At 32.8% G+C, this 12,465-nt stretch overlaps 1 pseudogene; it reads right to left on the bottom strand.

Moving 5' to 3' along the window:
• Nucleotides 1-12,465, bottom strand: part of LOC120210925 — a 116,697-nt pseudogene that overhangs the window by 80,358 nt on the left and 23,874 nt on the right.

Raw genomic sequence — 12,465 nt, 5'->3', positions numbered from 1 at the left:
AATGTTCATACTTTACTTCTCTCAAATTGATTTAACTCTTCTTGCATAGACATAATCCAATTTTCATCATTTAATGCTTCTTTAATATTCTTAGGCTTTATGCATAAGATAAATGCAACATAATTACAAATATTTCTAAGAGAATATCGAGTTGTTACCCCTTTTGATGGATCACCTATAATTTCACCATCCTTGACATAGTTGTACTCTCTTGAATAAGATACTTCTCTTTCTTCAATGGTTGGATTCTCAAGAGGATCATGAGTTTCCTCATTTTTCGTTTCTTCCTTTGATGATGGTTCTCCAACGTTATGTCTAACTTCATTTGTATTTATAACACCTACATCATCATTCACACAAGAATCCTTCCTCGGAAGGGGATTATCATCGAAAACAACATGTATAGACTCTTCTACAACTAAAGTTCTTTTATTAAATACACGATAGGCTTTAGAATTTAAGGAGTAACCCAGAAAAATTCCTTCATCACTTTTAGCATCAAATTTGCGAAGGTTTTCTTTACCGTTGTTTAAAACAAAACATTTACATCCAAAAGGATGAAAATAACTAATGTTAGGCTTTTTATTTTTGAAAATTTCATATGGAGTTTCTTTAAAATTGACCTAATCATTACTCGATTTACAACATAACAAGCGGTATTTGTGGCTTCTGCCCAAAAATATTTTGGCAAATTATTTTCACAAAGCATGGTTCTAGCCATTTCTTCTAAAGTTCAATTTTTCCTCTCAACAACTCCATTTTGTTGATGGGTTCTAGGTGCTGAAAAATTATGGCTAATACCGTTATAGTAACAAAATTCAGTAAATCCAAGATTTTCAAATTCAGTTCCATGATCACTCCTAACACTAGTTATAGAGTAACCTTTTTCATTTTGGATTACTTTTGAAAACGTGATGAATTGTTCTAATGCTTCATCTTTAGTATTTAAAAATAGAACCCAAGTATATCTAGAATAGTCATCTACCAAGACAAATGCATAATGTTTTCCACCCAAGCTAGTAGTTCTAGTTGGCCCAAAAAGATCTAAATGGATCAATTGTAAAAATCTACTAGTTGATACATCATTAATGGATTTAAAAGAAACTCGCTTTTGTTTTCCTTTAGCACAAGCATCACAGATTTTATCATTATCAAATTTAAGCTTAGGCAACCCTCTTACTAGGTCTCCTTGGATTAACCGTTGCAAAACACTCATACTAGCATGTCCTAGTCTCCTATGCCATAACCAACTATCATGTTCATCCTTAGCAACTAGGCATAAATTAGTCATATCAAAAGAATCTAAATGCACCATGTATATTTTTCCTATTCTATGACCAACAAGCATAATTCGATTAGATGCAATGTCAATGACTTTACAACCATTAATTTCAAATAAGACATTGAATCCTTTATCACATAATTGACTAATACTCAATAGATTATGCTTTAATCCATTCACATATAAAACATTTTTAATTTGTATGGAAGAGGTATTACCTATTTTACCAATACCTTCAATGTGACCTTTTGAATTGTCTCCAAAAGTCACTTCTCCTCCATTTTTGGCGTTAAGCTCAATGAACCGGTTTTTGTCTCCGATCATGTGTCTTGAGCATCCACTATCAAGGTACCATGAATTTGAATTTGTTTCCCATGCCTTGTAGCAATGCTCCTTTCCCTACAAACATAAATTAATTTTTGATTTTTGGTACCCAAATTCTTTTGGGTCCATATTCATTAGTTTCCAAAATCCTAGTCCCCTTAGGTATCCATTTGTGTAGGATATTTTTATCTTTAGTAGTAATGAGTTCTTTAGGAACCCACATATTTCTAACGATTTTTCCATTAGAGGTTCTTTGGGGACCTCTATGATTGTAGTTTCTAAAACTTTTTCTAACAAAGTTGGATTTTGAATTTCCACCTTTTTCAAAATGTTTTGTTCTAACTTTATCAAAAGAAGTTTTAAGATAATCAATTTTCTTTTGATGATCATCATTGATCTTTGAAAGTAAATTTTGCAAATCTAAATTTTTCTTTTCAAACTCTTCTAGTTTGATTTGCAAATCTTTGATTTTACTTTCAAGATCGTTGTTGGTTTTGGATATGAGTTTGTTTTCATTTTTCAATTTTGAAATATCATTTTTATATTTTAAAAATAATTTCTCATAATCCGAAGCCAACCCATTATATTCCTCTAATAACTCATCATAGGATAAATCATCAAAATCGGATGAGTTAGAGGTTACCTTGGAATCTTCCCCAAATGCCATCAAGCACAAGTTAGCTATTTCTTGTTCCTCTTCATCGGAACTTTCTTCATCGCTCCATGTAGCCACATGAGCCTTGTGCTTATTCTTTGATTGACCCTTTTTCTTCAATTATGGGCAATCATATTTGACATGCCCTGGCTTTTTGCATTCGTAGCAAATGATTGGGTCCTTCTCTTTCGGTTCATTTTTGAGGCCTTCATTTCGTTTGAATTTTCTTCCTCGATAAGGTCTCATCATTTTTCTGAACCGTTTGGCAAACAATGCCATTTCCTCGTCATCGTCATCGTTATTCGAATCACTCTCATCTTTTGTGGATTTGAGAGCAACTCCAGTATTTTTCTTCTTCTCCTTCTCCTTTGGTGTCTCGTCAATCTTGTCGAGGTCCACCTCATCTTCGAGCATCATTTCATGAGTGAGGAGTAACCCAATTAGCTCTTCAAGAGTTAAGGACGTTAAGTCCTTAGACTCGATGATTGCCGTCTTCTTTGATTGCCACGATTTTGGGAGAGAATAGACTAACTTCCTCACAAGCTTTTCATTTGAAATGATCTCTCCATATGATTTGAGACCATTGACAATCGTTGAAAATCTATCCGTCATAGCCTTGATATCTTCATTTGGTTTCATCCTGAAATTTTCATAGCTATGCGTTAGAATACTAATTTTAGATTTCTTTACCTCATCGGTACCTTCATGAGTGACTTGAAGTTTGTCCCATATTTCTTTGGCGGTTGTACACGATGAAACTCTTCCGTATTCATCTGGTCCAAGAGCACAAAATATGATATGGGTGGCTTTGGAGTTGAGCTGGAACATTCTTGTCTCTCTTTCACTCCACAACCTTGGATGAGTGAGCGGTTTGATATATCCTTCTTCTACAGCATTCCATGCTCCCATGTCACTTGCTTGAATGAAGTACATCATTCTATTCTTCCAATAGGCATAGTTAGCTCCATTGAAGAAAGGAGGCTTATTGACGGGCATCGAGTCGAGACCGGAGTCGAAGTTTGAAGCGGAGGCCATTGATGACTTTGATTATCGATATAACTCTTCCCGAATCGACTCAAGAGGTGATTAAACCTTCAAATGAGTTAGGCTCTGATACCAATTGTTGAGTTAATCTATTGACTGAATCGCCCAAGAGGGGGATGAATTGGCAATAAAAAATTTGGTGGAAGCTTTTGCAGAAAATTGAAAGAAATTGCACAGCGATTTAGAGTGGTTCGACTTTATCAACCAAAGTCTACGTCCACTACCTTAGCTATCCACACTAAGGATTTTCCAACAAATTCACTAATTTTTTCTTTCTTTTGAGGCCAAAGAGATAACCTTACAACTCCCTCAAGAATATACCCCAATTCTTGAGAACACTCTTTTCTCAAAGAGAAATACAAATTTGCAAACTTACAAGAAAAACCTCACAAGGCAAATGTGTTTGAACAATTCTAGAACAAAGAAAGAACACTCAAGAATAAATACAATTGAGCACAATAAGTGTTCTTGAAAGCAAAATGAATATTGAATGAAAAATAGGCTTGAAATGCTCAAACTTGAGGTTTGATGCTTTCTCTTTGATTCTCTCTTGATTCTAATTGCTTGATGTTTCTTATTGTTGATCAATGGCTCCTAAACTTGTTTAAATACTCCTTAAATCAGTTCTGAACGTTGGTGATGATTAGTGGAGTCAATAGAGTCGTTATTGTGTGAAAACAATTAATTTTCTGGGTGGGAGCGTCTCATGCATCGATGCATGATCAAGGATGCATCGGTGCATCAGTGTAAAATTCAAATATTTTGACCATTGGGACACTTAGTGCATTGGTGCACTAAGGATGCATCGATGCATCAAATGCATTCGATGTTTGAAAATATTCCGAGTGCATTGATGCATGGAGAGTGCATCGGTGCATGAAATGCATTCGATGTTCAATTAAATCATAGGTGCATCGATGCATGGTTTGATGCATCGGTGCATCACCTTGAATAATTGTTTCAAGGCTTGATTTTGGTTCAAAATACTTTGTGAAAATTGTTTCAAAAATAGTTTAAGTACAAATCACAATTTTACACATTTAGTAAGGATTAAAATTGATCTTCAAAGACTTGGAGTAATAATTTGATATTCAATAAATTGAATCGAATATAAATTGTAAAATCATTTGTAAAAATCTTAAAATTTATTTAACTTAATTTGTTATATCGAAATATCAAAAATGTTTTTAACAATAACAAAAGATATTGTAAACTGTTTAAAATTATAAAAAAGTAAATTTAATTAGATGTACGCCTAATTTTAAATAAAAGATATAATTTATGAAATATATAAATCAAAGAAAATAAATATATTGAAGTTGATAAAATATTATCAAAATCTGAAAATTTAAAAAAAAATTATCAAACGACTTATTTTACACAAAACAAAATGTTAAATAATCTTTCACTAAAACATCAATATATATTCAGTTATTCATTTTCTTTTTTGTTATAATACGTTTTACTTTTATTTTTTCCCCAAATATTAAAATCCCTAACTGTCTTTGTGCTCTTTTTGTTGTCATCGCTTCTCCCACGACACAAGCAGTCACAGTCTCACCGACACACAGCTACAACTTAGATCCTACAACAGATGTACTTTCCTTTCCCCACATGTTTTTCTTTTTCTATTTTATCAAAACTAATTTTGTTCATTGTTCAATTCTCAAACGAATTTGTGAGATAAGTATATAGTTATTGAGTTTGAAGTAATTGAAAATAGGTTAATAAGATAGATTTAGGCATAATCAATTTTTAATAGCATGTTCAAATAAAAAGGATGCAATAATACTAAAACTCTCTAATAGTCTGTAAATAAATTCAATGACTTTTACGGATGTTGTGGTTTGAATGGTCATTTAAGGCTAAAAAAACTTTTAGTTATATAATTTGTTATTATATAACTTTTTGAAACAAAAAAAATTGGATGAAATAGTTATGACAATATATTTCATCACTATAATTAAAATTTATAACTACAAATATAATTTATCATAAAAACTTGAATATCATCATTTGTTGTGATAATTTTTTTATAATAATTATTAACACTTATAGTTACAAAACTTTTCACTATATGACCTTTTTTACACTTAAAATATGGAGGGAAATATTTATGACAATATATTTAATCACTATAAATAAAATATATAACTACAAACATTATTTTCACTACAAACTTGCATCTCATTATTTTTTGTGATAACTTTTTTTGTAAAAGTAATTATAGTTTATAGTAACAAAACATGTTACTATATGATTTTGTTTTTACACCAAAATTAAAATTAATCATTTGTAACTATACATTTTGTCACTATAATTAAAATATATAAGTACAAATAAAATTTGTCACACATCTAAATTTCATTATTTGTTGTGACAATTTTTTATGTCATATTCATTAAAACTTTTAGTTTCAAAATTGTCACTATAAGAGTTTAATTTGGCGCCAAAAAATGGAGGGAAACATTTGTGACAAAAATTGGTAACAAAATTTATTTTGTCACCATATATTACACATATTTACTAATAGTGACAGATTATTATTATGATTTTAGTTTTTATCATAATTGCATATCTTTTTTTAACTTAATGTGATGATTATTTATTTAATTTGTCACGAAAAAGCTATTAATAGTGACAAAAATATTTTTGACAAAATTAAATTTGTCACAATAGTAGAAATTCCTTGTAGTGACAACTGGTTATTGTTCATTTATATGGGTAAATTTGGTCACTTGGAGAAGCAAAAAACAGGTTGTGGTATCTCGAAATAGTGCAGAAACAGAGTTTAGAGCAATGACACATGGAATCTATGAAGGAATCTGGTTACAAATATAGTTAACTGAGTTGAGATTATGTTACAACAAGTGTTTTGAACTTCAGAGTGATAGTAAATATGCAATAAGTATTGCAAAAAATCCTGTTCATCATGACTGGGCAAAGTATGTGGAGATCGACAAACATTTTATCTTTGAAAATGTGAATGGTGGATCGGTAAAACTCAACTATGTCTCAATAAAGAATCAGTTATCAGATATTCTCACCAAAAAGCTTCCAAAACTTACCTTTGATGAGATTACATCCAAATTGCGTCTTTTCAACATTTTCTCCCTAACTTGAGGGGAGTGTAGGTTATACAATAGAGTTATGAAGTATATTAGTTTGTAACCTAATAGAATTCTAACTCTTAGAAAGGATAACTTCTAAGTAGTTTGCTTCTACTAGGAAACTTATCTCTAACTTTGTGTATAAATTAAGATCCATCCTTTTCTAATAAAACATTTTGAAGTTTTTCCTTTGCCTCAAAATCTGTTGTGTATCGTATTCAACAAAGGATGATTTCATAGAGGCAGAAGAGCGTAGGAATGGTACTACTAGGATCCTGCAGCAGGAGACACGTTACTGGAAAAGTATGGGATATCGAAAAGTGGAAATTGAAAGTGATTGTAGGGTTCCTGTTGATACACTTAATGCTTCAACACAACGAAGGGGTGAATGTGCTATTGTGACAAGGATACGGGGGTTGCTGCTTCGAGAGTGGGAGAAGACGGTGCAATTTGTTCATCGGGAGGCTAATATGGTTGCAGACAAACTTGCTGCAATGGCTAGAGGAAGAAGCATTGGACTGGTAACTCACATCAACCCTCCTCGAGTGGTGGAGGAGCTTGGAATGAGGGATTCAACAACCACTGTTAGTTCTGCTGTCTCAGTATTATCGGGAAAAAAATATAGCAGATTGTAGCCGCATAACTTAGTTGTTAGTTTTATTTTGTATTTAATTTGTACTCTGTATCATATCTAAAAAATATTAGATAGGATATTAATTAAATTAAGTCATTTCCTATCCTAGTAAGACACTAAATTAGTAGTATATTCCTATTATATGTTGTAAAAATCTGCCTATATAAGGTCTAGCCTATGTAATCGCTTTTTTAAGATAGAAAATACAGAGAATTCAGTTTCTTCTTTGTTCCAAAAACTTTTTGCTCTATTTCTGCATGGTATCATACTAGTATTGTTCTGGCCCTTCAATACTATGGTAGACCCACATTTTTCCTCAAAAATCAGTTCCAAATCAGATCAGCACTCATCATAAAATACCCTGCCCATTTCTTCACATATTCCTATAACCTTTCATAAACAACATATACACCAGAAGCAACACCAGTAGTAAAGGAAAAAAGAGATACAATTTTATCGGCACCAACATCAACTCCTTGCTCAAGAACAGTTCAGACAGAATCAATTGTCGCTTAATAATCTGCAAGGTCAGCCTCAGCAGAAGTTTAAATCATTAAATAGTTAGATGTAATTTTCTCGACCCTTGGACCATTAACAATTTCTGCCAGCAGATCATTAACAGACAAATCTTGGATTGTGGAATCTGGAGCCTCAAACCATATGACAGATTAAACTAGTGATCAACATACTAGATTTATATCTAATCGAGGTATTGTTCCTTTTGCACCTACTGCATATAACAAAACATCTACAACATGGATAATAAACTCCAGAGCAGTCTATTTTAGACCTTTCGATCACTAAAAAACCTTCCAATGTTAAGATTGCATATGAATCTTTTTCCAAAGTTGAGGGGATTGACACCATTCAACTAAAACAAAACCTCAAACCTTCATCTGTGCTTTATGTTTCTCACTTAACATGCAATCGTCTATCTGTTAGCAAGCTTTCCAATGATTTCAAATGTTACACTAAATATAATTCAAATCTTTATGAATTTCGTGCACTAAGCCATAGGAAGGTGATTGACAATGCTAAGCTTTGTGGGGGACTCTACCTACTGAAAGAGAAATCACCTCCTAAAAGTGGAATTCACTCGATTTTTTCTTTTTAGGTTGTTTCTATAACCCCTAACACTTCAAAGTTTCTTTCCAATGATATTATTTTATGACATTTTAGGCTAGGATATTCCAATTTCCATTATCTTAAAATTTTTCCCAAGTTATTTATCAATAAAACCCCCATTCTTTCTCGTGTTATTTGCAAATGGTCGAACATACAAGAATTGTTTACCCCAAAACAAATTACACAACTCGAAACCTTTTTCAATTATTCTCAATGGCATTTGGGGCGTTCTAAATTTAAAAACCTCAGAGAATCAAGTCGGTTCATATCATTCATAGATGATCATTCTAGAACAAAGACATCCTTAACAAGAGACGAAACTGAAACTAATGAGATATTCCAAAAACTTTTACGCTATGGTAGAAAATCAGTTTAAAACCCATATTTAAGTCCTTAAAATTGATAACGATAGTGAGTACTTTACAAAAACACTAGGTTTCTATTTTAAATAAAAATGCACAATTCATGTAAGCTCATGCGTTAATATACCAAAATCAGATAGCTAAAAGGAAAAATAGACATCGCATAGAGGTTGCCAGATACTTACTGTTTTCCATGAGTGTTCCTAAACATTTTTTGGGAGAAATCATTTTGACTACTACATACATTATCAATCAAATGCATAATAGAGTTTTACACTTTAAAAACCTCATGATGTCCTTTATCGACAATTCTCTCACTTAAAGTTAGTTTCTTCCGATCTTCTATTAAGTTTTTTCAGCTATTCAACATTTGTTCATGTTTGCACGAACCAAAGTGGAGGTAAAGGAATTGTTGTTATTCTTTGAGAACTCGAGTTCGAGCATTATAAATGCCAGAGGTATGAGCGATCAATGTCGAAAGGTTGAGAATTTATCTTTAAACATATACTAACATGTACTTACCTCGTATTATTAAAAAAAAACATGTTCGCGAGCAATTTAGAACAAACTAGACCTGGATTCATCAAACGTGTCTTTCTAGGTTACTCATCTATTAAGAAGCTATAAATGTTACTCTCTCATAGCCCAAAAAATGTGTACTTTCGTGGAGGCTACCTTCTTTGAAAACAATCCTTATTTCTCCATATCTAAAATCCAGGGAGAGAATTCTTGAATTTCACCTTCGGGACAACCTTAAAACATTTCAGCCCACACAAACACCTTCTTCCAAAAGAACTCAAGATCTTCGAAAGAAATCCACGCTCTCCACAAAAATGAACCACCTCTCCACCAAAAAAACAGCACCTTCTAAAACTCCTCAACCACCTTCCCAAACTCAACTTGAAAAATGAGAACTTCGTGTTTATACAAGGGGAGAGCGACCTAATGAAAATCTAGAGAAAACCATACAATAAAGAACATTCCAAGTACTCTAAATGGATCTTTCTGCCTCAGAAACTGACACGATAATGGAGTCTTTATCCAGTGAATGGATATTTACAGTCAAATATAATATTTTGATAGGAGAGTTGAAAGTTTCAAGGTAAGACTGGTGGTAAAAGGATTCAACCAATCCTATGAAATTGACTACCAAGAGATCTTCGCATCAATAGCAAAATTGAGATTCAAAGATTGGTTGAATGACACCCTATCAATGGGTGATCAATGGATTTTATGTAAGTATACTTACAAGGCGGATAAGAGACAAATCTTTGAAGCTCAACACCCATTGATCATCCACTAGGAATCTATCAAGTCTTCTCCGTTTGTGGTTATCTCCAAACCAACAAAGAAAATCTATCAAGGTTAGAATTATATTCTTATTATGTCTTCCTCGTAAATCTACTTATATAAGGTCTAAAACATATGTAATCGTTTTTTAAGAGAGAAAATACAAAGAATTCAATTTCTTCTATTCCAGAAACCTTCTTCTAAATTTTACAAAGATTACTTCCATGGGTTCAATGACACCCTATCATGAAAAACATCCTTTTAAGTATATTAAATCCAGACCTTTCTTCTACAAGATGGAGTTTGGAATAGGTTATAGATGCTAACAATGTCTATACACAAAGAAAACTCACAATAAATGGAGAAGAACAATGGTAAAACAATACAGCAAATGAAACTTAATGTAAGCTAAGGAAATACAGAAAAGTTTGCACATTTAAATCTTAATGCTGAAGGCGTACCTCTGCAACAGATTGACAAAAATGCGACATCCACCTATAAGATTTACTTGTTCAAGGAAGGAAACAAGTAACGTTTTTTTGAGAAACTGCACGTATAACCATATGTAAAACATCCTCAATGCATGCCATATCATGGCCTGTTTCAAAAAAAGCTATAAGAGCTTTTATATCTGGTGCTGCAATATTTTGCCTGCATGCAACAGTTTAGTAGGCGATAAATAACAAAAATGTTATATAATAATGTGTGAATTAAAAATTGAATAGTTTATGTACAACAAGAAACAGAAGATGCTTGAGACATGTACCTGAGGCTCATTTCACCAAGACTTAGTAAAAGAAGACGGCTTTTATGTATTTCTACTAGGTCTTTCTCCAATAACTTGATTAGTAATAATGTAAAAGAGGCCGGCCTCCGATGGCAAACCCAGATTTCACATCAACCCAGAAACATTGCTGTATTATGTCAATGACACGTGGAAACCGGCACAAATTTTTAAGCTGTCTGGGATCATTCTCAAACTGTTCAATTAGAAACATGTATAGTTCACGCTGCACATTGAAAACAGTGTACAACCAGGTAATGGGATTAAGAAAAATAGAAGCTATGACTTCTTTTACAAGCAGCTCTGCCAACCCTAAAGAGGAAAATAAGACATTATTATTAAAGGGTACGAATAGAACTACAAGTATTATCAAAGAAAAAGTAAAAACCATAGGGTTCAACATGCATACCACAGGAGGATACAACATCAAACAAATTCTTCAATGCTGAGAGAGTTTCCATATTGAGTTGCTGAGGTGGAACTGATTGCAATAAAAATCCCAGAATTGAAAAACCAGAAAGAAGATGCATATGTTGTTGGTTTGCTAAATTCTCATCTAAGACAGATGCAACAAGGTCAGTTACTTCAGCGGTCAGACGCTCCTTTGCAATTGGGAGGTTTTTGCTTTCTAAAGCTTTAGTTTCATCATTTTCATATCTATCGGATTGAGTTTTAAGAGGGAAAAACACTGAAAAACCTCCAACACAGTAAATTATCTCTTTGAACAAGCGCCGGGAGCATAACTGCGTACCATCCATTATAGTAGCTTCGAATAAATTCTTATCCAATGCATTATCCAATAGAGGTGAAACATTGAACAATTTCTTGCCATCACTTGCCTGAAAAAAGGAGTTGCATTAGATTTCAGCTATACAAACACAAAAGCAGGTTGTGTGCAGGGACAGATCATAATGGTGGGCGAACTTACAAAGTTTAGGAGGGGCGGAATTGTAAAATTGAGTAAATTACACGTTTAGTACGCCAACTATCACTTGTGTTCCGTTTTGGTCATCAACTATTTTTTTATTCAAAATTATACATAATATTACTCTTTGATTTCATTTTGCCCACCCACCCTAAATTAAAAACTTAATAGAACTGCTAATGTGGTATTTTTATTTTTATTTTCAATGATGACTAGACATTATCATACGTGACACGTCAACATCACCATTAATTTTTTAATAGAAGGTGACTAAAATGAAATCAAAACATAATGTTAGGCATGATTTTGAAAAAAATAGTTAGGTGACCAAAAAAGAACAAAAGTGATAATTAGAGTATAAATGTGTAGTTTATTCTACAAAATTTTAAAGGGCGAAAACAAATTATTAATAGAAAATAAAAAGAAAAAAACAAAAAAAATATATAAAAATTTGAAATTTCCAGAGGAATGACTGCCCTTACCCGCCCCTTCAATCCATCCCTCTGTGTGTGCATTCATGTCCCAGATAGGTAGAGATAAATAACCTGTGCATTGAGTCCAAACAAAATTTTTGATGCAAGACCATCTTTCTCATAAAGAATTCCACTAGGAAAAGGGTTACCACCAAAAGCATTAGCTTCATTATCAAGGAAGGAATACATGTAGCTTGGTCCAAGGGAATGTACAGCCTTGACTTGGTCAGATGAAATGGCATCAGCAAACAAATAAAGTGAACCAATCTGATCAAAAAAGGGGGGAAATTCCTGGATGGAGTCCTGAGTAATATCTTCATTTTGAGGCAAGTTCCTTTTTGTACCGATGGAGCAGTTAGTCAATACTTCATTGACTTTTGCATATCTAAGGCATGATTATGACAATCACTAATCTGGGTTGAGGAACTATGTTACTCTTGAAAAGTTTTTCTTAATG

Source organism: Hibiscus syriacus, unplaced genomic scaffold, assembly GCF_006381635.1.
Source record: "Hibiscus syriacus cultivar Baekdansim isolate YM2019G1 unplaced genomic scaffold, ASM638163v2 tig00109945_pilon, whole genome shotgun sequence".
In the NCBI taxonomy this organism is placed as follows: domain Eukaryota; kingdom Viridiplantae; phylum Streptophyta; class Magnoliopsida; order Malvales; family Malvaceae; genus Hibiscus; species Hibiscus syriacus.
This window is presented reverse-complemented; position numbering and strand designations above follow the sequence as displayed.